Source organism: Polistes dominula, unplaced genomic scaffold (assembly GCF_049000335.1).
Source record: "Polistes dominula isolate Pdom_NZ unplaced genomic scaffold, Pdom_raw_medaka contig_16, whole genome shotgun sequence".
Lineage (NCBI taxonomy): Eukaryota > Metazoa > Arthropoda > Insecta > Hymenoptera > Vespidae > Polistes > Polistes dominula.
The window spans coordinates 1,720,939-1,746,573 of record NW_028301040.1 but is presented as its reverse complement, the minus strand read 5'-3'; the positions used below and the strand labels follow the sequence as shown (position 1 = coordinate 1,746,573).

General features: G+C 36.1%; 2 protein-coding genes across 4 annotated transcripts in view; both read right to left on the bottom strand.

Moving 5' to 3' along the window:
* LOC107067202 (uncharacterized) overlaps positions 1-25,635 on the bottom strand; it is a 166,464-nt gene that overhangs the window by 75,614 nt on the left and 65,215 nt on the right. The gene's annotated exons all lie outside the window — the stretch shown is intronic.
* The window catches only part of LOC107067203 (discoidin domain-containing receptor 2), a 111,811-nt gene that overhangs the window by 66,128 nt on the left and 20,048 nt on the right, over positions 1-25,635 (bottom strand). For 2 of the 3 annotated variants that reach the window (XM_089174638.1, XM_089174639.1), the window contains one exon: positions 11,430-11,488. The exons of the other annotated variant lie outside the window; for it this stretch is intronic. The gene's annotated coding sequence lies outside the window, so the exon portion shown is untranslated. The remainder of the gene's footprint in view (positions 1-11,429; positions 11,489-25,635) is intronic. 3 annotated transcript variants of the gene reach the window in all.

The following is a 25,635-nucleotide window of genomic DNA, read 5'->3' as shown; positions in this document are numbered from 1 at the left end:
GGTCTATAGTCTATTTCTCTCTCTCTCTCTCTCTCTCTTTCACTTTCTCTCGAAAGACCTTTCCTTTTGAGATCGATTATCCCCTATCGGTTAGAGCAGCCAGTTTCCACCCTTTTGAAACTTAACAGAACAGCATCGATAATGCAAGGAGAGAAAGGGTCGACATCTGATCGAAAGGGTAGAATGAGAAAGATTGGACCTGTAAATTTCCTACGGCTAAGATCATAGACCACAGAGAAGATACATATACACAGTTTACAGTAAATTGCCTTCTTTGACCGCATATATACCCAATAGCCTTGCCCGAAGGCGGATAAGTTCTAACATAAGTGAGTTTTTAAATGGTTTGACCAGGTTTTGGAAAATAAAACGGGTTATCGCGTGATTTACTCACGTTTATTGTGTTACCATGTAAAATAAAAAAAAATTAAATTATTCAGACAACATTTGACGTAATGCTGAATATATCAGTCAACAATTTGTTTGTTTCTTTCTTTTGTTAACATTAAAGAAACATCAATTATCTTTATAAAGATATGGTAATAATTATCAGCAAATATAATGAAATGTTGATAATCGTTAAATAACAAATAGTCATTAAAATATAATTGTCACTTAACAACTGTAAGACAAGGAGAAATGGTTGAAGATATCGCAGTAGAGATGAATGAAATCAAAATGATATTACTTTAAATGTCTCCCATCATTTTACCATTATCCCCACCTCCATGAAGTGTTCACTGTCGTACCGATTGATCGCCCTAGGGTAAATGTTAGCACAACAATTAAAACGTCGGAAGAAGTAAGGACAAAAGGAAGAGAGAAAGTATGAAAGAAAGTATGAGAGAGAGAAAAGGAAGATAGAAGGAGTTGTTGGAGATGCTCCCGGCATCCGGTTCTTGAATACGCTTGCGCGCGGGCGCGTTAGCGAACGAACGAACGAACGAACGGCCACGTTGGCTCATAGAAGCGAGCGTCATTATGCGGGAGGCCGAATGAATCGCGACAAAGATAGAAAGAGAAAATGAGGATGAGAATGAGAGAGAAAGAAAGAGAGAGAGAGAGAGAGAGAGAGAGAGAATGAGAGAAAATGAGAGAGTGAGAGTGAGTAAGAAGAAACGGGCAAATGTTTTCGAGTAGTCCCACTTCCACGAGCCCATTGTTATTTAACGCGAGAACACTGACAATAAGGAAGGTAAAGAGGGGGTGAAAGGAAAGAGGAACATGCTTCGAAAATGGGGGGAAAAAGGAGAAAGGGAAACGAAAGTCGGGGAAGATAGAAAGATGGCATTGTTGAAGTTCTGCCAAATGCCATGGTCTTGGGTGATGGTATAGGTGTGGATTTCGTCGGTCTGCTTACCTTTAGATTATCATTATATCTTACCTTGAATTAGGTGAAGCTTCACGATTATTCGAAATTATTCCTCTTATTCGCTTCAAGTAATATGCATAATATATATATTCTTCATTTATTTTTTTTACGGAGGGCAGATTTGGTAAAGCGACTCTTACGAACGATAAAATGATATAATGACGATAGCGATGATGATAATAAATAAAAATAATAATAATAATTATAATAATAATAATAATAATAATTATTATTATTATTATTACCAGTGTTTCAATCTGTCTGTATTATTATTAATCCAAAGAACGGAGATGAAAATTGTTATATAAAATTAATTAAAATTAAATAAATGTTTGTGTGTGGTTCGTATAAGTGATATATTCAATGAAACGTGTTCTGACGAAAAATTTGTGATGATTGAAAATGAAATTGTAACGAACATTCGAAATCCTATCCATTAAAATTTAATCTCAACGTTAACCAAATACTAATGCAAAAAAAAAACAAGATATTAATAATTAGGAAGGAAAGAAAAATTTAAAAACATAATACGAAACGTCGAAATACAAAATAAAACAAAAAGAAGAAATAATGACGAAGAAAACAACAGTTTCAATAGACTGTACTAAAACACAAGAAAAGACATTGGATAGAAAAATATGAAATTGTAAGTTACATTAGGTGGTGGGGGAGGGGGAGGGGAGTTAGAGGGGGAACACGAACGAATCTTAAATTGTACCGAACGGAAAGTTTCATCTCGCGGTGCATAATTCTGTCCCGCGATTCGGTGTCCTTCGTGCCACACCGCGAGGGTAGCTGCTACTAATTAATCCTTTTAACAGCGCTTAAATTTAATTAATCTCAAAGTTATGTGGTCGGCCTCCAGGGCACACGGTTGCCTTTACTTTACCCCTTCCCCTTTCCTATCCACCTTCTCATTCTCTATACTTTCCACCACCATCCTTCACCTATACTATTATTCTCTCTGCTCCTTCCTTCTTGGATCGCGGTGGCATAATTCGCCTCAGGAAATCGTATACATTAAGGGAAACTTCGAAAATCTGATTTTATATCCTCCACCTCTTTCTCCTCCTTCGTCTTCCTCCTTCATTTACTTCTCAACCCTCTTTCTCCTTAATATTCTCTTTCTCCCTCTATCTCTATTCGACATATCACTGCCATTTTCAACCAACACTTCGTAAATTTGACTCATTTTCTAACATCAGAAATGGAATGGGTGAGGAGAACAGGGCGGGGGGGGGGGTGAGAGGGGAAAGAAAATTTTACCGAGTTGTACACCCCACGAATTATAAATTCTTGTGCAACTGTAGGGATTCGTAACGAGCTCAATATTTTTGTGTATCTCTCTTTTTGATTACTTCCGTTAAAGCTTCTCGCAAATACGATTTATTAAAATCCTTACCGAGTTGGATGGTGGTAGTTTCGGAAATTGCTTTTTTTTTCTTTTCTTTTTTCTTTCTTATTAACTTACGGCTTTCGTTTTAACTTCTTTACTTTCTTTTTCGGGATTTGATCTTCTTATATATGAGAATCAGATTTGATAAATTATTTTCCTACTTGTTGAAATTACAATTCTTTTGATATTAACATAAAAAAATATACGTTTAAGTTGATTTATTTCATCCTATTGAAACATTAATATGTATCAAAAAAACAATTTCAAGATTCCATTAACGTTTATCAAATCACAAAAAAAGAAAAAGCAAAAAAATAGGGGGAAAAGAAAAATATGCTCTGTTATTTCGATTAGCTCTATTTTGGTTTTCCGCAAAAATAGGGGAATCTATAAAACACTCGAGCGCTCAATCGTGGCTAATAAATATCGCGAAGTTCACGCTATGGTGCACATAGAATAAATGAAAAGGCAGCCAGCAAAACGATGGGCAAGCGACGTGGAGAGTTCGATGGCAGAGTGCCAAGAAATTATCCGAGCCGATGTTGGCGAATAAAAATTTTCGGCTTTATTGGCCGTACCGATGGGGTCGCTTGATTCTCTTTCTACCCCTTCCCGATCTCCACATCGACTACCAACCACGTCGAGCCGCCACCATCACCAGTGAGTGAGTTTTTCTTCTCGAAAACAGTTGAAAATCGCTAACAGGAATGCAGATATTTGATCACGAGCCAAATGTCAACTGGCTTCGGTCTTTTGATATCGTCAGGATGAACTTTTAATCCTTTCGCGTTAAAGCCGACTTAAACTCAATCTCCTGTTTTGTTCCAGACGGTTCTATGTTCGACCAGATTTAGTATAGTGAATTATCCCAACTAGTTGAATTCAGTTGAATGCTAAGAGAGTTTCATCGGGATTTCCATGAAATACAAGTAAAATAAAATAAATGTTAAAAATAATTAATATAAATATTACCTATTATTTTATTGAAATTTATTAATATAGGATCTATTTAAAAAAGAAAAGAGAAAAACAATTTCAACGTGAAAGTACGAAAAAGTGTATCCTCGTATATCAGTCTCTTAATCTTCTTCAAAGTTATCGACTAGTTCAACCTAACTGGACATATCGACTGATTCCCTGTATAGCTTGTAAACGATGCATAGAACGAACAGGGAGAGAGAGAGAGAGAGAGAGAGAGAGAGAGAGAGAGAGAGAGAAAGAAATAGGGTGAGAGAGAGAGAGAGAGAGAGAGAAAGGAATGGAGAGAAAGAGGGAAAGGAGTCAGCTTAAGGGGGTTGACATTTGAAAGGACTACCACGTGGTATGGCTTCCAGTCAATGCCGAAGCTAAGCGTAGGAGGATTCGAAGGTGTTGGTTCTTTATGGTGAAGGGTGAGGTGGTGTAAGAGGAAATGGTTGAAGAGGGACGGGATAGGTCGCTAGCGACTGTCCTCGAGGGCTCAGCTGTGGCAGTAGCATAGTGATCGATGTCTCCACTCTCCGCAATTTGAACAATGTCCCTGTCTTGAGCCGCCGCGTTTTCTCTTTATTTCTCTCTCTCTCTCTCTCTCTCTCTCTTATCTTTATCTTTCTTTCCCCTTTTCCTTTACTCTTTCCGTATATTTATCTATCTCCATCCTCTACACATCTTCCAGCATCTGTCTCTTTCAACACCATTCTTGAAATTCCTCGGTAAAATGAACGTTATACCGAGTAAGAAGGATGTGGGCCCATTCTTATTTATCCTTCCTCAGTTGGATGCAAAAGACGAAGAAAGAAAGAGAGAGAGAGAGAAAGAGAAAAAGAGTGAGAAGTCAGCAACAAGAAGTCGTGCCGAGAATTTTTCTGCTTTTTATATCGATGAGTGTAAAATAAAAAGAGATAGGTTTTTCGCAATCACGAGTTTTCTTGCTCGCGTTTCTAAACAAACGTACGGTAGCATATAAATGAAAGCGTCTGGAGCACGCCTGATCTCGAAAGCAAAAGGACAATGAAGACAAAGGGGAAGTGAAAAAGGTCATACCGGCCTAACACTGGAAACTAGATGGGAGTATTAAAGGGGAAACTTGAGTTATTACTTATTACTCGGCTCTCTATAGTCAAGTTCTTCTGGCTTCCGCCAGCAAGTATAAGCGTTCAAACATCGCTTATCGAGTTGGGTTAGACAGGTACCACGGAAGACTAAGTCTTGTTTGGCGAACGTTAGAATATAATACCATTCGAAGGCACCTACCGACAAGAGGGTGCACGCATATCTTACCCTAAATGGAAACAATAGCGTAGAATCTGGCAATTGTGCCGAGGAATCACGTGCTAATTTATTCAGAATAGAGCGGAGAGGTTCGATAGTTATGCGGCTTGAGAGTATATCTTGAAAACTTTACGGTATAGAATCCTGTAATTGTCCGGATAGACGTTCAGTAATAATTTTCATTTGCAATTTTATCAAACTTTTTTTTCCATTCCTATTAATATGAACTCATCGAAAGAGAATTACAAGAAAATAATCAAGGATACTTGCATAAAAATGTAATTAAAGTTCTTCTTTTTCATGTTTCTTAGCTCATCCATCACGCGTCTCTTATATTCAACTTTTTTATTTTTTTTATTTTATCGTGAAACTTCGAACATTCTCATTCTTTTAAAAGCTCCCAGTTAGACGTGGGAGACGTGGCTGACAGAGTTTTATTTCACGAAACCAAACGAACGGTCCAGATTAAAAGCGAGACGCCGACCATGGAAAATTAGGCCCGTCGGGATGTTGCTCGAGAACTTATCCCAAGCGAATTTAATTTAAAGACGTTCAAAACGCCAAGGGATTTCTACGGTTTAAGGGGTACACGGTTGGCTTGTATTTTGATTGGCGCGAAAGACGGATATTCCTTGCTTACGTTTTCGACGCGATGAATATTTAGCGACGCTTCCAACCAAATCTTAAGATGCTTCCTTGAGTAGACGAGTCTTCTACTGGTATCGTTTTGAAACAACAACCACGCTTCCGCCTATCTCCTTCCAATCTTATACACCTTACTTCTTACCCCTACTTCTACTTCTACTCCTGCTCCTTTCCTTGATAACTTCCTCTTTCTACCTTCTGACTTGCTCTTGCTTTCCTTCCTTCCTACCCTTCTTTCTCCTTCTTACTTCCTTACCAAAGTTCAGACGACGGCTTTTCCTAACCGCACAGTAACAAGTCGCTTTTCCACGCTTAAGACCGGTCCATCATAGGATTTTCAACTTCGCTTACTCGCTCGTGCGATTTACTGCGACACGACTTCTTCCTAATGTCTCCGATGTTTTCTCACTAAAAAGATCCTGTCACGGGCTTGAGTAACGCGTTATTCATTGGGAGTCTTACTACTACTACTACTACTACTACTACTACTATTACTACTACTACTACTTTTTTTCTTTCACACAAATGTAAGATGTTGGGATTACCGTTATAAAACTCTGCTTACTTTTTACGGCTTGTCACCATTTATCTTTTTTCTTTTTCTCAATCTTTCTCTTAATAGATAATACATATTTTTTTGTTTCTATTTTTCTCAACTTTAAGCTAATTATAACTTCGTAAATTTGTACAAAAATTGTACTTGTGTTTTCTTCGACAAAATCAAAATACTCGATAATAACTGACAGAATCGTGGTACGATTACAAAGTCGTATTCGAAAGGTTCAATTAACGTGTTCACTCGTCACGTCCCGATGTTCTACGCCTGATCGATGATCGTAACGACGACTCTCGTTACTCGCCGTTTATACCGTCACAAATTGGAAAGTGATACCGAAGTCACGCATCGACGACTACACGATCCGATCGCTACGCTAATTATAGAGAGAAGAATCGAGAGAGAGAGAGAGAGAGAGAGAGAAGGAGAGGGAGAGATTTACATCGAGTTATTTTAGGTAATTGGGGGTACATCGAAATTACTGAGCACCCTCTTCCGGTCTCGTGCATGCACGTATATAAACCAGACGCACGTGTGTAACATTGTTCTGTCAGTCCAGTTAGATCCTTTTGATTTTTTTCTTTGCCTTTCATATTCCTCTTTTTTATGCATTTTTTTGTATGTTTGTTCATATTCTTTCATTTTCTTCTTTTATTGTAAACCGTAAGCTTTGCCACGCATTCAATGCGATTCATTAAATTTTAACGAGTTTCAGAATTTATTGTTAGAAACAGTTAACGAGTATACTTAAGAAAGGACATCAAAGTATCCTAATTATCTTTCAAAGTTTACGCGGAGGGTGGGTGGGAAGGAAGAGGAGGAGGAGGAGAAGGAGGAGGACTCGTATCGGCTTGTAGTATTTAGCTCGTTGATAAAGAAAATTTTCTAGTGTTTACGATGGAAATAATGGATATTATACAAATTTCAGTCGTTATCACTGGCTAAAGGAAAATTTATTTTCGTTGTTATAAGCACTCTGGTAATCTCTTTTAATGTACCTTCGGTAATACACGTTATTTGATACACGTTAATATCTACATCCGATACTGGAGTACATAAATTTGCTTTATACAATTAGTATTTTGCGTTTGGGTATTAAGTTCTTAGCTATTGCGGAAGCGTGCTTAGGGTAAACCGGGGATTAAACTAATTATTTTCTACCACCATTAATTACAAACACGATAAGCGATTGCAAAAATGTATTATCTCGGTAATCCAGTAGATTTGATCGAATCTACCGGCTTGTGTGCTTCGTGTTCTGTTAACTTCGTTCTCTATATAATAATATTGGTTCTACTAACCGGTAGATGCTAATAGTAGACACTAATAATAACTTTAACGTGTTACCGATACTAGTTGAACTTTACTGCAAGTGTTAATAAGTTAGTCATTTTTTTCTACGATTATTACTGTTGAATAAATGAATCAAAAAGAAAAAGAAAAACAAGAAGAAAAAAAAAAACAAGAAAAAATTCAGTAAATTACCACCTATTAGTATAACAAAGTACAGTAAATCATAATACATAAATAAGTATTATATTTCAATCGATTTATTATCCATTCGAATCGAACATGCCTTTTAAATTTTTAAATGCCGATATTTTTCACGTCGAGAGTAAAAAAAAAAAAAAGAATAAAAGAAAAAATAACGAACGAATTCACGTTTTATCCTAACAAACGGTGAGAATTGGTTCCTCTCTCTCACTTAAGTAGCTCTATCTCTTTCTTCTCCTCTTTTTATACTTTCCCCTTTATTCTTTTTTTTTTTCTCTATAAAAGACTCGAGTTAAGTGATTGGAAATCATTTGAAATCGAACGTACGATACACACCTGTGCTCGATCACGAAAAGAGCAATGTAAAAACGAGCGTACATGTAAAAATATACGAGTTGGAAAGAGTAAAAAATAGAGTGGGAGAAAGAGAAAGAAAGAGAGAGAGAGAGAGAGAGAGAGAGAGAGAGACAGACAAACAGATAGACAGAAAGTGATAGAAGCTCGGATGCTGTGGACGGAAAAGCGTGGTAGCATAGTCGGTTTGTGATTTAGCACGATTGCTATCCGCGTGATTTTGCCGGCTTTATGCAGACCAAACAGCTCTCAAACCCCTCCCCACCCTCCCCTTTCGATCTCCCACTATCCCTCCTTCCACCCCACTTCTGGAAGGTAGTGAAAGGGTGTAGTAGGAACAGCGTTTCGTGGATGTAACTACCTCCCAGTTTGTACCTCGTGGTGGCGGATGACTCTTGTGGACTGGTGTTAGGGATCCATTAGCTAATGGCCATACCAGCCATCTGCTCGACGTAGCTTTTATTCGCCTATTGCTCCATATCTTTATCTCTCTCTCTCTCTCTCTCACTCACTCTCTATCTCTTTCCTTCACTTACACACGCTTACACACTTCTGTCCCCTTTCGCTTATATCTGTCCCTCCTCTATGCCATTCCTCTATCTCTCTCTATTTTTCTCATAGGTTTCTTTTCCACCCTTTGAACATCTATCATCTACCTTACGAAACGAACGATTCATTTATTCGTATTCTTCCTTTATCTCTCTCTCTCTTCCTTTTTAATTTCTTTCTATCCATTTTAGTTTTTTCCTTTCATTCCTGTATTACCTTTCATTGCGGTAAGTACTCTCATACATTGTCCAATCATCGTTTATAAATTGAAAACATTTTCTAGATGCATCTATAAATATAGATTTTGTTGTTTTCAATTAACTTTATTTCAAGTTTTGAAAATATTGAATCTATAGATAAAATGGTCGATTATCTTGAAAACGAAGTCTCACACGAAAATAACAGGTTACTACTCTTCAGTTTGGAATTATTTGTGCACGTCATAACCAAACCTCTGGGTCCGTTTGTATCAACCGTCTGGATACACCACTCTGTATATTCACAAAGGAACAATTTTCGAGATATTTGAACGTCAAACTCGTACTACTACTCTGTAGAAACTTGTACGTTTAAATATACCAAACTCGTTGTCAGAAATTCAGAAAATTATTAAGAAAGCGACAATGGATGTTTATTAAAAATACATAAACCTTCTTTCATCTTATCGTCTTTATTCTTGGATTTAAAAAGACTTTCTTTCTTCTCTCTTTCTTTTTCTTTCGAATACACGATGAATAACGATCGGGGATTTAAAGGACGAAGGAAAAGTAGAAGCTGAAGAAGAAGTAGTAGAAGAAGAAGAAGAAGAAGAAGAAGAAGAAGAAGGAGAAGAAGAAGAAGAAGCGAGCACGCACAATGGCTCCCACGGACGTCGTTAAATCAGCGAACATATCGTGGGCTGAATCGAAAAGGAGCAAAACGCTGTTGCTTCTTCGTCTCGTCTTCTCTTTTCTCGTTTACTTGCTTTCCCGTCAAAGGCATTTTAAATAAAATATTCTCCGAAACTCGTTGTACTTTCTCGCGTCTCGTTGAAATGACTCCTCGACCCCCGCTCCTTCCCCGCTGCTCGAATGTCAACCATTTTTTATATTTCTATTTGTTTTTTTTTTCTTCTTCTTCTTCTTCTTGAAAAAAACTCTCAATTATTTTCTTTTATTTGTTGTTTTTGAAAAATGTACGAAACAAAACTTTGTTGGAAAAAAAAAGAACAATTCTACAAGGGTTGTTATTGAGAATTATCGTTTAAATCGGGATTGATATCGATTTTATTTTTTCATAGTAATTTTTTAAACGATCTAAACGAAACTTGAATATTATTTATCTTTTTCATGATTATCTACCAACTCTATATGATATTTCGTTGAATGTTGTTATTACAATTTAACACATACGCGCAATATATTTCCATTAAAATATATTAATATTGGTGTACGTACATAAATGGCAATAACTTTATTTGCTACATGTATATATGCATATATCGAATGTTCCCTTTGTGTTTTGATGTTCATTTTTAATGTGTTTGTTTATTCAACGTAAATAAGTAATATTTATTTATTATACGTAATATCAAAAGAAATAAGAGTTGTATGCCTTAAAAATGAAACGTTTATGCAACAAATCCATCTGTTTGTTTTCATTTCAAATAATGTTATTAACGATGACAGAGTAGCAATAATAAAACTTTTTTTTTCTTGTTTATTCATCGGATAATACGAGAACATAGTACATTTATATCGTTCGTGCATTCAAATGAAATTCTCGTATTCGCATTGATACGCGCGTATATTAATTTATTTGCATTTTGTTTAAATGCAGTAAAAATGAATTTTTAATATTATTAACCAATTGTTTGATTCGATACGTTTCATATTTTGTCGATCTTCAATCATCAGTCATATTGTAAAAAAAAATTGAACGATTTATTTAAAAAAAAAAACAATATTTTAACATTACAAATATTATACATTTTTCGTTCTTTTCTTTTTTAGAACAAAAATATTACAAAAAAAAAAAAAAAAAAACAATATATTCAATAGGACAATGAGAAAATTACCGTAAAAGAAGATCACAAGAAGGAATAAAATTTCTTCTTTGGCAGTTGTACCGAAATCACAATCGGGTGGTTCAAGTTCTCAAGGTCGAAAGTGCCATGCTCGGTACTTAAACTCGTGATATATGCGATATGCGCACGTATACTTGTTGCTGCTAGCTAGCACTAGCTGATACTTACCTGCGTATATACGCAGGCGAAGGAAGGTTGGCAGGTCTCGGTTAGGCGTTTTAAAGGCCGACCTTTACACGTGTTCCTCTACTTTACATCGCCGTCTGAATAATGTGCTACGGTGCGGCATTAAAAGAGCTTGCTAAAGTCGGCGGCTTCGAGTAAAAGGGCTCTGGCTGCCATTGCCGCCGAGCCGTCGTGAAAATTCTACGACCCGTGATGTATGCCTCAAAGAATATCCCTTAATAATATATCATTATGTGTGTGCGGTATATTAAAAAAGTTCTTTTTCTTTTTCTCTTTTTTTTTTTTTCTTTTTTTTTTAACTTCCCACTACTACCTTTACCCCGTATGCGTGCAAGTTAAGTAGGTACTTGCAAAAACCTATGTAAAACTTTGACTAAACGTATTTAGTATATAAGGGCAATTATGAAAAGTGAGAGTAATACTAAGAACTTGTTCCGTATAATCGTACTATTATTTACTGCTGTTTTTTTTTTTTTTTTTTTTTTTTTTTTTTCAGTTTCTTTAAAAGACTTTTAAACAACAACAATTTGGTTGCACGTAAGTTAACGTAATTAGTACTCACTGTAACATTTTCCGCACAACTTCCGCTATACTTGGATACCAACGAGAAAGTCAATAGGTCTGTAAGAAAGAAAGAAAGGAATGTAAGAAAGAATGAAAGAAATATTTTCTCTGAAGACAATATTTTCTTTTTAAACGTCAAAGATTTATTATATAATATTTTTGTACGTAAATGTACGGTTAACGATGTTAAAGCTCTATTGAGCATCAAAATTCGATTGGATAGAATTTACACCATACTACTTATCTCTATACTACTACCCTGTACCACAGCATGCATTATCCCACGATTACGTACTCAGTATTGAACACATTGCTCGAATGTGGTTGGATTAATTTTGCTTCGTGGTCTAGTGGCGATATCCGCGAGCATATTGCCACTTAATTTATCGATCAAAATTAATCTACATTTATTACAAATTCGCCTTGTACAAACATCATTTTAAATTTGGGATCTAAGTAAGTTCAATATATATATACGTAATATTAAAATTCTTATCGTATTACGTACAAGAATTTATCATAGTACATATATGCAAATATACTCTGATAAACATTAAGCGTACAAAACGTTGGTGGAAAATCGAGATGCTTTCACTTTTTTCCCCCACTTTCGAAATATAGAGAATACGGTTCGAGAACAAATGGAATTATCCCCTTTAAAGTTTAACGAACAGATAATACTAAAATCGCATCTATCGGATGACTAAATTCGTACAATTTGGTTATAATAAATATTGTTAAGAATTTGAATAGATATATATTCGTTTAAATGATAATTTTATTTTAACGCTTTTATAAAATAATAATGTCATGTGTACTGCAATACTTGTGTAAGTATTTACGTATGTTAAGGGGACCTTCTACTCTGCAATTTAAAAAAATTTTTTTTTTTTTTTTACATTTTTCGAATGTATATATATGTAGAAATATTGTGTTAAAATTTCAAAAAGATCCGATGTCTCTAACTACATTTTTGGTGCCTGAACTACCTCGGACCGCTTTCCTGAGCGTTCGGCGCGCACGGACGACTCTTATCTTGTTCAATCCCTTTCTCTTTCATTGTTTATTCAAGCAGTTTTTTTTATTGTAATCTGTATAATCCTTCGTATTGTCAGGTATATTTTTCGGGGGATCAGACATAGAGAAATATATAACTGTCTGAAGATGATGATACATAGATTATTAAATTATGATGATGTTAATGGGCTAATAATTTGAATAATACGTGGCCCATTGCTGGGCCCATTAATCGGCCAATGATCAACTACCATTAATGGGCCGATGATAACTGCCATTAATGGGCCGATAATAAATGCCGGTAATGGGCCGATAATAAATGCCGGTAATGGGCCGATAATAAATGCCGGTAATGGGCCGATAATAAATGCCGGTAATGGGCCGATAATAAATGCCGGTAATGGGCCGATAATAAATGCCGGTAATGGGCCAATAATAAATGCCGGTAATGGGCCGATAATAAATGCCGGTAATGGGCCGATAATAAATGCCGGTAATGGGCCGATAATAAATGCCGGTAATGGGCCGATAATAAATGCCGGTAATGGGCCAATAATAAATGCCGGTAATGGGCCGATAATAAATGCCGGTAATGGGCCGATAATAAATGCCGGTAATGGGCCGATAATAAATGCCGGTAATGGGCCGATAATAAATGCCGGTAATGGGCCGATAATAAATGCCGGTAATGGGCCGATAATAAATGCCGGTAATGGGCCGATAATAAATGCCGGTAATGGGCCGATAATAAATGCCGGTAATGGGCCGATAATAAATGCCGGTAATGGGCCGATAATAAATGCCGGTAATGGGCCGATAATAACTGCCGGTAATGGGCCGATAATAACCGCCGGTAATGGGCCGATAATAAGGCACTGAAGCAAAAATACAAGCATCCTCCGGCACTTTCTAAAGATGTACAGAAAGTGCTAAAGCCTATTTATGAGGATCTGACTAAGACAGAACTGCTGGAAAGATGTTTAGGTGGACATACGCAGAATAATAATGAAAGCTTTAATAACTGCGTATGGAACATGGCACCTAAACACCTGTTTAACGGCAAAAAAGTTGTTGAAATTGCGTGCAAAGTTTCAGCATGTATCTTTAACGAAGGATTTCAAACAGTGATGAAGATAATGGAAACGATGGGCATGAAACTTGGGCCAGGAGCGATCGACTTTGCTAAAAGACGCGACGACCGACGTATCGAATCTGCGAACCGTCGAAGCTCTGAGTGCTCAAAAGATACCAGATCAAAGTGGAAGAAGGCAAGACTGGAAGAAATTGAAGAATATGAACAAGAAGAAGGTCTATTGTACGGTCCAGGCATCGCAGATTAAGTTTAGGTAAGAATTTTTAACGATTTTGAGTAGAAAAAAACTTTAAACGCGTTTATCTCAAAACTATGTTTTGAAATACTAGCTCCATCGTATCTCACGAACCAGTAAACCGATTCTTATAAAATTTAATCCACATATTCTACACATGAGCTGTAACAAAGTGACGGAGAGTTTTTTCTTATATTTTAATTTTTACTATTTATTTTTAGTCAAAAACAATAAAAAAAAGGTCAAATTTACGTTTTTTTTGTAATTTGTCCACTATTTTTTTATTAATTGATAAAATTTTTATATAAAACTGTCACTTTGTAGCTGAAGTCATACAGAATATAAAACCATTTTACTTGTATGTTTCAGGTAAGCCATTCTCAAGTTCTGATGGAGCTACCAAAGCACTAAAGTTTTAAGGTGTTTTTTTATACTACTGTTTTTGCAATAAAAAATTAATTAAAATGAAAAAATAAAAATTCATTTATATAGTTTAAGACTCAATTTAACAAACCCAACAACTTTTAGATCGATATTTTTTATAGTTTTCTTGGAAAAAATTCGCGAAAATAGCCTTTTTTTTAGGTGCTCAGAGTAAAAGGTCCCCTTAAGTGCGTGTATTTGTATCATTCGATTGAAAAAGAAAAAGAAAGTAAGAAAATTTGTTTAAACGTTACCTTATTATTAAATAATTTCTCATCTAAGAACAAAAGAGAATATTTCGTATAGAGCATCGAGATATTATACTTGACGAGCTTTTAAAAGCTTTATTCAAAACTACCGACTAACGTTCTTTATTTTGTCACGCTCGGCTTCGGCTTAACGAGGAGAGACAGACGCAACGGCTAATTAGTAGGTACGCTTCTTCCACAACGAAAGCAAACGAGTAATGCGAGACACACTGTGTGTCAACGATCCACGATTTTGAAAACATTTTTTTGTATTTTTTTTTTCAAGCCTAAAGCTGCATCTACTACCACTACTACTACTACTACTACTACTACTGCTACAAAAAAACCGACAAAGAGACAAATTCATGACTGATTTTAATAATCTTTACTCATTAAATCTCATTAAAAATAAGAAAGAAAAAGAAATGGTTAGAGAAGATAAAGGGGAAAAACGAAAAAAAAAAAAAAAGAAAAACAAAAAGTAGAACAACAAGAAAAGGGGGATCAAAAATAAATCCGAAAAGGATCTCAGATGAAAAGTTAAAGGGATGAAAAAGAAAAATCAGCTAAACGATTATCACGTCCGAGCGGTTCCTTTTTACTCGATGACAAATACCTAGATAACAAACTATATATATATATATATCTATGAGAGAGAGGGTTAGTTGGTACGATTTACAATTAGCTATTACAACGCCACTGTTGATTCTGGCCGATTGTTTCCTTCAACGAGCACGAGTCTCCTAATTACTCGTCTACTGTCGTAAAGCTCTTCCTCGTTAAAGCTTCGTAGTTATGGTGGCATGGGTAAAGGAGCAGTCAAAGGAGAAAGGAGAAATAAAAAAGAGTAGAAGAAACAGAAGAAAAGAAATGATAAAAAAAAAAAAAAATAAAAGAGAGAGAAAAGAAAGAAGAAGAAAAAGAGTAAAAGAGAGAAATAGAGAGAGAGAGAGAGAGAGAGAAAGAGGAAACGGTCCAGTGAAACGGACCGGAAGAGGCAAAGCGACGGAAGTGAGTTGAGGGTGGGAAGGGGGTGTGAGGGAAAGGGTACCAACGTTGGATAGAATTGCAGAGAACGACGCGAGAAAAGGAACAAAAAAAAAAAAAAAAGAAAAAGAAAGAAAAAGAATAAGAGACAGTCTACACATCGGTGTCAAAGTGCTCGTGGCCTCGCCAATGGGGGTGGTTCTTGCTTTGTCGTGACTCTCGAGACGCTTGGTATTATTAAGACCGACCCTCCGGAAACATATTTAACGATGGCGCGAATAGAGAAAACTTTTCAGGCGTTTCTCTTAAATACGCTTCGATAATATTCATCCTTAGGGACATTCGATTGGTGAATGAGAATCAAAAAAAAAACGAAAAGAAAACTCGAATTGAGAGAGTGTGAGAGAAAAAAAGGGGAAGCCAGTTCTGCTTCTTTTTTCTTTTTCTTTGTAAACTTATTTATCCAAATATTTGTTGTTTTCTTTCTCTTTTTGTTTGTTTTTTGTTTTAACTTTTGAATGAAAAGTATGCGCTCGAATTTTGTCGCGAAACTTTGCTATTAAATTTTTCTTTTTCTTTTTCTTTTTTTTTTTTTTTGCATTAAAATCGTTAAGTAAAACTAAAGATAATAATACATTTTTATTAATTAAAACTCATACGTTATATAATATACTAATAGAAAATTGTTGTTAATGTCGTTAGTTAAACTAAAGAGACATCGTTAAACTAACAAGAACATAAGAATAAAAGAAATTCTACAACTCGTTCAACACTTTAAGCAATAAACTTACTCCTCTTCTTGAAAGTGTTCGGATCGATCGAAGCATTATCTTCGAAATGAATTGCATCTTGTTAAAATAAAAAGATAAGAGAAGAAGTAAAAGTAAAAAAAAAAAAAAAAAGTAAAAAAGAAAGAAAGAAGGAAGGGAGAGAAATAAAAAGTTGAAACGGGATAAATAACGTAGGATGGGGTGAAGTGGAGTGGGGTAGGGGGATTGATGTTTCCCCGAAGGTATCCCCCCTCCTCCCTTCTCGTTCGTTGCATCGGAATACGCGGAAGCGATGAGAAGAGAGCATCGTTTTTCCGACTTTTTTTTTTGTACACACTGCATTCCATCATGGCTCCGATATATTATAATCTTGATTAAGTTTCTTCTTAGTGTGTTCAACGTAATTGTATACAACGAAGCACGTATTTGATTACTAATTTCTCGTCTTTGACGTGTGTAACGGGCTACGAGGATTGGTGAATACAAAGCTAACTCTCTCTCTCTCTCTCTCTCTCTCTCTCTATACGTATATTATTATATACAAATATATATGTATATAACACACTAAAACACATTACGTAGATAGATATATACACTCGGTACACACTTCGATCCTTTCCCTTTCCTTCTCCCTCCCACCCAACCCTTTCTCTCACTCTCTTCTCTTCTCTTCTCTCCTCCAGAGAGAAATGCTCACCGGTATTGAATATCCGCCCATCTAACTGAACATCTCGCGGTTATATGAGAAATTGCTTAACGAACAGGCTACGTAACCGCGTAACAAGGTATACTAATTTTGCGTCCCTCTCGCCTACGGGTACGACGTAATCCTTAAAAGGGGACATAATCAACACTAACACGGATCATCGAAGGGAACGGAAATAAATTTATTATAGTTGAATTTGTGGGTTTGACAGAGGAAACGCCGCGGGTTTGAAGCTACGCTATTTGATACGATTAAAGAGAAGTGACTGTTTCGAAATTAAGGAGAGTTCAGGTAGATATTATGTGACTATGGTATATGACTACCATAATCATAGTAGTATAATATATATATATATATATATTAATTCGAAACTTTAGTCAGATATTTTTTCTCGATAGATCAAGATTTTTATTTATTGCTCTTGATAAAATCCTAGTAGCTTCGTTTGATTTTTTTTTCTCTATGATTTTTCTGGTAAGAAATCGTTTTTAGTTCTTAACGAACGCAATCGTTCTCGATCTATCTGCCAACCGAGAGAGAATAATTTAGTGCGAAGAATGAAAGAAGAAAAGTTCGATTGCGAATCTTTTCGATTAAATTCGATTCTTTCGAGCGAAACGATTGGAGTGGGAGAGGTGTAGGGGAGTGATCAGAAGAATCGTTCGCTTGTCTGGAAAAAGAGAAAGAAAGAATGAAAGAAAGGAAAAAAAAATCGTGTGTTCTATCGAGATAGGGAGGGGGAGGGGAAGAGAGGGAGAGATGGGGTTATGCTATCGTAGAAATTCGTAGCGTCGTTAAGGAGTCCATCATCGTGGTCTCGGTTAGATTCGTAATCGAGTACGAGTGCGATTTCTTGGCTTTTACCAAAGGACTTTCGGGGATCGTCCTTTTTACTACGTCGTAAAGACGCATTAAACTTTAATCAAGCTTGCTTTTGGTTCCACGATACCAACTCGTTCCGTCTTACTAACCGCAAATCTTTTCCGGAAATTTCGTGAAACGAAGTCACGCGGAAAACTTGCCGAGATGTCGTCTTGTCTTCATTGCCAATTTAATTAGCCTCCCTCACCCCCTTCCCCCTTCCCCCTTCCCCCCCTTCCTCCAAAATGTAATTATAGCATTGTTTCGAAAGTCACGAAGAGAAAAACCTCGAAGTAAGGCTCGTTTCCACGGGAAATTAGTTTTTTTCCTCCTTCCTTTCCACCGTCCCCACTCCCTTCATAGATTTTCGTAAGATCGACCACAGTTCTCCTTTTATGATCTAACGATAATTGCATTTTACCGCTTTTCCTAGTACCACTTCTCTTTTGAACCTGATATCATGAAGAGAATTCGATGTTAACGCGTTCTGACCTAATTGCTACCTTTTTATAGCACTGCTTGAAACTCTTAAATTGCTTCAAAGTATATCACGTACTTTCCTTCCAGATAGTTTCTCTTTTTTTACTTCATAGTTTTTTCCACTGTTATTTCTAACACAATCGAAACGAATTACATCGCTTAAAAAGATTTTCCTTTTTATTATTTATCATCTTCTACTTAGTTTTGTTACTATTTTCTCTTTTGTTTAAAAACAATCCCTCTATTTTCTCGTCTACGAATTATTATTACTAATTTTATCGATTCGACTTTTTCATTTTCTGTTTTTTTTTTCTTTCTTTTTTTCTTTCTCTCTCGCAAACGAGATTGAACGCATCTTAGGAAAATTGATTGGACGAAATTCACGCTTACGACTACGGCGTGATATTTCTACTTCCTCGTTCTCTTTCTGAAAGCAAAAAAAAAATGTACTCGAGATCGGTGGTACATACACATACATGTATATACGTATATATGTAGTAGACATGAGTGCGAGAGAAGTTTCTCGGATATCGCACGTCCCTTCTTCGATCGTTCAACACGCTTACAAGCGGAATTGCTTAATGACGATACTCGTTCTCTCGTTCACTTAGTTTAGTATGATGCCAATGGGGAAACCACGACATAAGTGGATGGTGTCCTGTGTGTTCCCAAGCCCTTCTACGGTTAAGTGCACCTAGCGAAGGGGTGGTTCAACCGTAGGGTGTGCAGTCATACCACCGACGAGTAGCTGTGGAGAACTCGAGAGGGATGGGGGAGGGGAGGGAGGCTGTGTGTATGTCTCTCTTGGACTAGACTGCACTCTCGTACTCATACACTTGCATACATATGTCCATACGTTCACATATTTTACGTCACTTTGACATACAACGTTGGGGGGAGGTCTTATATTACATGTATTTTCAACCACCTTAGTAAAACTAAGCGTCCCGATAAAAATTATCTATGTACGAGTTGTGAAATTACGCATTGACTTTGATGATAAAAGTTTATTCGCGTATAAAACGGATAGTCTAGTCTAGTTTTAGCTTTTTATTATTAGACAAAAGTATATAAATTTTCACGATAAATTAGATACTTCAGATATGATTGCGAATTAGATATTCTTATGAAAAATTATTCGTTCGAAGTAAAATAAATTAATTTATTACAAGCAGGAAGAGAGGATGATCTATTTCAAGGTATTATTCAATAAATATCGTTAGACGAGGAAAAAGAAATTTTCGGAAAGGAATATAATAAAATAAGAAGAGAAAAAGAGAGAGAGAGAGAGAGAGAGAGAGTTGAGTTTAAACGAAATCGATATCTCGTAGCACCGGAAAAAAAGTCTGCAGCAATATGTGGGGATGAGGGCAGGAGGGTGGGGTTGATTTCACAGAGAGACAAAGACGGATAGACAGAGAAATGGATGGAAGCGTTCGTATTTTACGTTCTTTTCTTTTTTTTTTCTTTTTTAACATCGAAGCACGTGGACGATGGTTCGTACGTACGCTGTCAGATCAAAGGAATGAAAATGCAGGGAAGCAGTAGCACTAGCACTGGCACCGGCACTAGCAGTACCAGTAGCAGTAGAGCAGTAGCAGTACTAGTACCAGTAGCAGTAGCAGTAGCAGTAGCAGTAGCAGTAGCAACAGCAGCCGGCGTTGCTGCGTCCAGTAGAAACAATGAAAGCAAATACGGGCAATGGAAAACTACCGGGCGCACAAAAGGGATGAAAAAAAAGCGGTCATTGCGAGTTACAAAGGATGCACGGCTGGAAAAGTACCGCAGATATCTAGTTTGGGCAAACAGGAGTAGCCGAAACAGAAGAAAAAAATAAAGGAACATTCTCCGGGCTTGCGGAACGTCGCGCGTTAGTCAATATCGAACCGAAAAGCAGTCTGACGACGACAACGACGACGACGACGACGAATACTTCGATACAGAGTTAAAAAAAAAAAAAAAAGGATAAAAACAAAAACAATAAAAAAAAAGAATCCATCGTTTCTCTTCCTGCCTGGCTAATTTTTGTTAAACTGAAACTTCGCGAATGATGATGCTGCTGCTGTTGCTGCTGCTGCTGGTGCTGCTGTTAAGGCAATTAATATTTTATCGTAACGAATATTTAACGGAATTCGTTAAGCAATATTAATTAAATTCCATTAATTAAATTTACTCACTCAGAGATACGAGAGATCACGGATCGTATAATTCACTGTTCTAAAAACATATTTTTCATTTATTTTTTTTTATTCAAGATTTATAATTGCACAACGTAACGCATGCACTTGCACGTTTCGCAAGCCATTGCAAATTTTTGTCTACCAGTGCTTGCCTTTTCCTTTTTTTCTCTCTCTCTCTCTCTCTCTCTCTTCCTTTTTATTTTACTTTTTCTTTTTTTATTTCATCAAGAATTTTATTCATATCCGCTCAAGAACCGTACGCTGAATTATTCTCGTTTTACATCGAATCAGGAAAAGAATAGCGATAGCTGCTGGTTCTACAGGTGGATATCTTCGAATTCATTTTTATGGCGCCTTTGGAAAGAAAGATAGGAAGAGAGAGAGTAAGAGAGAGGAATGATTTAATTCACTGGATGATCGATCGAACTGGAACATCGTTGAAAATGGAATAACGTTCGAAGCTTCGAATTTGTATATTAAGATCTTATCATTACTGATTAACAATTAATGCTTACTCTCACGTAGAATGTAGCAATCAGTAATTCATAATTAAGCGATACGAAAACGTTACTTTAATGGAATGGACCAGTGAAAAGAGGGGAAGGGGCGGGGGCGGGGGGGGGGGGTGAGGTTACAGGTGCGCACATTCGCGACGTTGAGTGTGAAATATGATAGCATCGTTAAGCAAGATTAATATACAGAATATTTCGAAGATACATCGCTTCACTGGCAGCCAACGTAGATTATTCTATGGCAAGAATAACGCGTTCATGTGAAAATGGATGCGTGTGCGGATACGGTTATAGAAATATAAATCTGGTTGGATGATATTTTTGTTGTTGTTGTTGTTGTTGTTGTTGCTTCCTTCCTTTCTCTTTTTGATTCGTGTTTCGTGTTGATCTTTCTTTTATCAGGCAGGCAGCTTAGATACGTTTACTCGTACGCGTAATATAAAAACGTTGTTGTCATCCTGATTGAAAATCCGTCAAATGAAATAGTAAAAAATGAAAGAACACTGTGAAAGAAATATATGAATGTATCATATATATATTTTTATAAAAAGACAAAATATGATGACTTATATCTTTTCGTTTCGTAACGACACGACAGAAGGTATTACCAATTGGGACACGTCTCGATGAAAGGTTTGTTCTCAATATCGGTATAGGGACACTTATCCGTCACTCGGTTTCGAGTGTCTCGTACACTTTGAAATCACCATCGTCGTTTCTATTATATCCGAATCACTCTGATGCGTATTCGTATTGCCGGTAATAATTCGGCCTAGCAAACGGAGAAACAGCACAAGGACATGTAAGAGGAGGGTAACCTTAGTAAAAAGGGAACGCCGTTTCAATGCTTTCTTTCAATTTATCTTTTTCCTGCCTTTTTTCTACCCTCCTTTCATTCTTCCTTTCTTTCTTTCTTTCTTTATTTATTTCCTTTTATACTGCAGAAAACGTTTTTCGAAATTGTCGTAAAAAGCTTTTAATCAAATATTTAAGTAAGTACCGGCAATTTTATTTGAAAATATTTAAAAAAAAAAAAAAAAAAAAAAACCCGATAAAAAAAAGAAAAAAAAGTATATTTATTCGACAATCCTAATATTGCGAATTTAATCGTATCCAGTATACGAATGGAAAAGAATTTCAAATGAACTTTCAACAAAGGTACGAAATGTCACTGTGGTTCTTATATTCGCAGACAATTCTAGATTAAACGTCGAACATTCTATAGATCTCTCGATTCGATCGAGAAAACGTTAGGAAAGATGAAAGATCCTTTGATTAGATCCTTTGATTTGCCACGATTTCATCCCAGAAATTTCATAAAAGCTAAGCGAGAAAGAGATAGCAAATGGATGAGGATGAGGATGAGGAGGAGGTGGAAGAGGAGGCTTAACTCGTCCACGATAATTGCCAAATGGATTCATCAAAGAAAGTATTTGGTCGAGCTACGAGAGAGAAAGAGAGAGAGAGAGTACAGACCGCTTGTCTTTGAAGTTGCCACCGTTCGAAGTTAGCGAGAAATGGAGTTTGTTAAATCGTACGTACACAGATTCGTTAGTAACGTGAGTGAAAAGCTTCTCCTAGGGCAGCATCGTGGATGTTAGTATGAACATGTAGAGAAGATCGAAAAGGAAAGGGTAAAAAAAGAGGAGCCAAGTATCGGAGGAAATGAATGTGGAAGAGTTATTGGCATCTGGCTATATGAAGGGAGAGATAGCTTGAAACGTAAAAAGAACAGCAAGAAAAAATACGAAAAAGGGTGAAAAGATAAGAAGAGAGAGAAAAAGAAGAGTACTAAATCATACTAAAATAATTATCGTGAGTTACTACGTACATATGATCAAATAGTATAAGAAATAAAATACTAATAAGATAACTAATTTTTGATATAAAAATAAGTAAATGTGATGTATTGTATTTTTATTAGTCCTATGAATTATATCATACTTTGTTTCGAATGAGTGTTATATTTCTGTATTACCACTTATATATATAGATATATACTTACTATTTATACACACGATAACAAAGAGGGAATGTGTTGGCGTCGAGATATAGAAAGAACCGAAGGAAATAGAAGAAGAAGTAGAAGAAGAAGAAGAAGAAGAAGAATAAAAAGGCACCGAGTATTAGAGGAAATGAATCTAGAAGAGTTATTGGCATTTGGGAATGAGAGTGGGAGATGAGAGTGGAAAAAAAAAAGAAGAAAAAAGGGAGAAAGAGGAAGGATCGAAAGAATGGTGAAAAGACGAGAACAGTGTATGAGAAAAGTAAAAAGGGATATAGACATACGGACAAACAGAGAGACAGAGAAAGTAGTACGTAGTACGATCCCATTGAGAGGACCACCACGCACATCTGCTATGAGACGTATTGTACTGTACTCGGCACTCATCCGCATCATCCGATCTGCCGTGACGCGACCACGGTTCTTGAAAGAAAGAGAGACGAAAAATCTTTTTAGAGCCCAAGGAAAAAGAAGTGAAATAAGAAGAAGAAGAAGAAGAAGAAAAAGAAAAAGAAAAATAAAAGAGCTTCTTTTTTTTCTCCATCCGTGTGCCTCTGCCTCGTGCCAAAGACCCTTATCGAGTTATGTCATCACATCGTTCTACTACCTGCCAGCCAATAAATCCCTGCCAATCCTTTTTCTTTTCTTCGGTGAAAAAAATAGGATGATATCGTCTGAATTCAACGAAACTCAAAGCTAATATCAGACGCATATACAAGTATCCTTTACTTTGTATTATTTCATTTATCAATGTTTTTCTTTTTTTTTTTTCCTATCTTATTTATTGTAACACATTACTGTAGGAAGGTATGATTACAATATAACCCTTTAACAAATAAATTCCTATCTCTCGTTTTCTTCGTCGTTCTTGTTTTCCTCTCCCTTCTAGTTTAGCTTCATATTTCACTAGAGTACGGGTTACATTACGTATTTATGTCACGCTCAATGTCCGACTTGTTCTCGCTGGTCGATATACATATAAGTATATGTAATATGTACATAAGCATATACGGAATGGAAGAAGCGAATTTATGTTCCCCCCGTATGCTTTTACGATGGTGGGCTTGTATTAATAATTTAACAAAGTACTATGCGCCTACTTGGATCTGATACTTTCCCGAGTAGAACTTTCCTTACACTAGTTTTCGCTTTTTTTTTCCACTTCCTATTTTTTTCTTCTTCTTCTTCTTCTTACTTTCTTTACTTTTTCCCTCCTTATATATTGTATCCACCATCTTACTTCTCTTTTACCTTTTTATTTTGTATTTTATTCATTTCCTTGGTCTCACGAACCTTTAGTATATCACGATACAAGAATCTCTTTCAATACTTATACGAAAATTGCATATCAATGATGAATCCTGCCAAACAAGGATGAAAATGCAAGCTTACACATTATTACTTGTATTTTTTCTTGTTTTTTTTTCGTTAAAATCCCTCCAGCCAGTTGGCCCACTTTCGGGTTAACTTTTAACGTTTCGCTCGAACGATCGATTTCAGCACTCGTCGTGGCATCATTTTTAGGGGAAACCCCTCAAGTTAAATCGCGTGTGTACATACACTACATCGGTGAAGCGATTATCTGGTTTCGTTTTTTTTTTCTTCTTTTCTTTGTATTTTTTTGTTTACCCCTTGAGAATGATATCCACACTTTTTGTATTAAAAGTGTATTTTTCTTTATTTTTGGTATGTGTATTAAATAATAATACTGTAAAATGTTAAATAGCATTAACGTACAACGTAAGTCAGTTAAGTTCGAGATAAACGTCAAAAGACAATCAACATCCATTTGCATAATATTAATCCTTGTATTTCCATGCTTTGACGATAAAATCTATTAGTATTAACAGTACAACTTCTATGCCAGGATGACATCAAAGATATCTCATAAGCGTATCCTGAAATACGAAATTGCACCAGTGTGCAGTTACTGCTGTCTCTGTTGCTGCACTGCCTCTGGTTGTCCATTGTTTGGCGTTGACAATTTGTTATACGGATAAATTTGCGGCTAATAGTTGGACGGATGCATATAATTGAGTACTCAGTGGTACATCTAGCAATTGGCCCTGTTATTCGATTAATGGCTTCTTCAATTATACGACTAATTAGTAACATGGAATTAGCTTTCTCTCTCCCTCTCTTTCTCTCTTTACCTTTCCCCTTTTCTATCTCTGTTATTATATACGTACGTTCAAAACGATACAGTTATTATGATTGATATAACTATTGTTTAGTTAGCATCTAATTACCATTATATTAATTGTTAATATGACGCAAACATAATACAAAAGTACATTCACGAGTTCATAACAAACGAGTGGAGTTATTGATTTCTTTTCTTTTTTTTTTTGTTCACCGAGGAAAAACGAGAGAACATACTTAAAATACACTTGGTACGTAGGTACATACTACATCACGATCTTGCATAATGGCCATAATAATAAGCAAGGAAAAATTTAAATTTCAATCGACCCGCCTCTTACTACAGACCACCCGACAAGAAATTAAATTGATATCGCGTGAAAATGGAAAATTTTTTCAAGAAAAATGTCATTACCTTGATTTTCATTTAATTTGATATTCAATGATTTGAAGAAAAACTAATGGATAATATTTTATTTTACGTTTTTACCTTTTCCTTTTTCTATATCCTCCCCGTTTTTTTTTTTTTTTTTTTTTTTCATTTG